Here is a 3,122-nt window from a genome sequence, read left to right on the forward strand (position 1 = left end):
ATCATTAAAGAGATACAATTTCTGGAGTTGAAAAATACAAGTGGACTTAAAAGTTCACAAGATTGGATAAACAGCAGATTTGAGCAGGCAGAAGAAAGTATCAATAAATTTGAATAGGGTCAATGCAGGTTATCCACTCTGAAAAATGGAAAGAAAAAAAGAAAGTATGAAGAAATCAAATAGAACCTAATAGTACTGTTGGACATCATCAAATGCATCAACATATGCATAATGGAAGTGTCAGAAAGAATGGACAGAGACAAAAGAATAGAAATAATATTTGAACAAATAATGGCTAAGAAAACCCAAATTTGATGAAAACCTTTACTTACACATCTGAGAAATTCAACAAACTCCAAGATAAACTTTAAAAGATCTACACTTAGTTGCTGTACCACCACGGCCCAAACGATGGTCCTTGCTCCATTCCTGCTGTTTAGCAGCAGCCACCGCTGCTGCCCTGTGATCTCTGGTTTCACTTCATCCTTCTCTTCCTGCTGAGCCACTTTCCTTTAGAGCTATGACCATTGTCTCCGTCTTGCAGCGGTAGTCACTTGTCTTGGGTGGCTGCCTTGCACTCCTGGGCTTTTCCACTCACAGGTTGCCATCTGTAGGGCCCAGAATTAACTGTGGCCCTACAGATGGCAACTACAGTCCCACCACCTTTACCACAGATCCCAGACCCCAGGGTACTGCCCCTTACCCTTTTCATCCCTCACTTCCTGGGGAGAAATGTTCTCTCCCTGACCCCTCAACCTTGCACCCCATCACCTCTGTCCACCTGTTGTCTAGCTAGGGCAGGAGGCACACCTCTTGGAAAGCAAGCAACAAAGAAGGAGTGAAAGAAGAGGGTGTGGGCCAGCCCAGAAAGGCAACTGCCCAGTCACTTACATGAGTACCAGCAGCACCGGCAGAGCCTCAAGGACTGGCAAAGCTCTGAGACTGTCACAAGCAGAGTGCAGGAAATCCTGATCCAGACCGTCAATTTGCCCCCCACCCCCCGGGTCCTGCAACCACAACCAAAACTGAAGAAGTAAGTCCTTTCCCTGCCGTCTGTGGAGCCTGGCCAAACCTTGTTCAGAGGAGAGGTTTTAAAATCAAAGATGGGAAAATTGGAGAAAATTGCCATTCCCCACAGCCAGCTTGTTCATGGTACACATTTGTGTGAACAACCAAAGATAGAAGAGTAAATATAATTTACCACTAACCAAGATTATCTCTGCAAGAAGAAATGAAAATAACTTTTGGCAGGATTCTGTTTCATCCAATATAATTCAGAAGCAGGAAAAAAAAAAAAACCTTTTTAAAAATACTGAGAACATTGCAAATATACATTTGGAGAAATCAGCATTTCTAACTGAGGTGAACCAAAAGGAAAATTACGTTGGGGGCAAAGTTTACTGATCCACCTTCTCCTCTGTTCTTCCAAAACCTCCTAGTCATTGTATGGGAAACACTACTGAAAATTCCAACTACAACAGGGAGTTAATGGCAGTACACTTAAAGGCTCAGCTGGGGCACCTGGGGTCAGTCAGTTAAGCATCTGACTCTTGGTTTCCACTCAGGTCCTGATATCAGGTTGGTGAGATCAGCCCCGGGTCCAGCTCAGCTCCAGACTCCCTCTCCCTTGGCCCCTCCCCCGCTCTATAAAATAAATACATCTTAAAAAAAAAAAGATCTCCTCCAATTTCAAACTTAGATCTCAGATTACAGTATATCTGTAAAACATAGCTTTTTAAAAAACTTCCTGGACTCTTGAAAAGAAAATTGATAGAAATGGAAATTTGCCTTGTAACATACAAGTGCAAAAGATGAGTTTAAAAATTGCAAACAACTTGTATTATATTATATTTTATATTTTGTAAATACTGTATACCATATTATTTTGTGTATATTGTTCATACCTGACAGGTACATTGTAGTTTTGTTATAAAGTATATATTTTGCCCTACCAAATCCTAAGTGTTTTGTATATATACAATGAAGAAATTTTAAGTGTGCTAAGGCACATGGAAGACCAATTTATTTGCAAAAGGTAATGAGATTACTTATAAAGAAGCAGCTATCTGATATCAAGGTGAAGATCTAAATGTGAACAGTTTACTAATGCACTATAAAGTTTAAATTTGTGCCACAATCATTGTAAACATGAGGTTTGTATGTGTTACTCTAAATTGATTTCTAATCTGTAATTACTGGAGAACTCACATTCCCATTTTTACCAAAAATAATTTCTGGTTTTTGATTTATCCTTTCAAATTTAAAATACCTCTAATTTTAATGCCAACAAAATTGAATGTAATCAAATTTGTAAATGATAATATAATAGTTTGACCCCCTCTTGAAAAAAAAAAAAAGATCTACACTTAGACAAATTATAATCTGTCAAACATCAAAAACAAGAAAGAATCTTGAAAGCAGCAAGAGAAAAACAACTCAGCTTCTACAAAAGATCATCAATAAAATAGCTGATTTCTCATCAGAAACCACTGAGGACAGAATATGGTAGGTGGTCTACTTAAAGTGCTGAAAGAAAAAAAAATGACAACTAAGAATTATATATACAACAAAACGATCCTTCAAAAACAAAGGAGTAATTAAAACTCTGGATAAACAAAATTTGAAAGCTTGTTGCTATCTGATTTGAGCTATGAGAAATCATATAGGGAGTCCTTCAGGCTGAAATGAGAGGACAGTAATTTAAATTTTTAAAACAAAACAAAACCAACACACAAACAAAATACCAGTTAAGGTAAATACTAAAGTGAAGGTAAATATACAAAAAAAAAGCATAAATACAGCTTTTGTTTGTAGTTTATTTTATTTATTTATTTGACAGATTGAGGGAGAGAGAGAGAGAGCACAAGTAGCTGAGCAGCAGGCAGAGGGAGAGGGAGAAGCAGGCTCCCCACTGAGCAAGGAGTCTGATATGGGACTCCATCCCACACCCTGAGATCATAACCTGAGCAGAAGGCAGGCACTTAACTAACTGAGCCACCCAGACGCCACTGTTTGTATTTTTTGCCTGTCTAATTTATTTTTTTATTTTATTTTTTTTGAAGATTTTATTTATTTATTTGACAGAGAGAGAGACAGCAAGAGAGGGAACATAAGCAGGGGGA

The 3,122-nt window shown here is 38.1% G+C and overlaps 1 pseudogene; it reads left to right on the top strand.

Annotated features, from left to right (window-relative positions):
* Positions 1-441: 441 nt before the first annotated feature.
* On the top strand, positions 442-2,254 carry LOC115940697 (proline-rich nuclear receptor coactivator 1-like; annotated as a pseudogene).
* Positions 2,255-3,122: the final 868 nt, after the last annotated feature.

This window comes from Leptonychotes weddellii, chromosome X, assembly GCF_054177405.1.
Source record: "Leptonychotes weddellii isolate Sample4059 chromosome X, ASM5417740v2, whole genome shotgun sequence".
In the NCBI taxonomy this organism is placed as follows: Eukaryota; Metazoa; Chordata; class Mammalia; order Carnivora; family Phocidae; genus Leptonychotes; species Leptonychotes weddellii.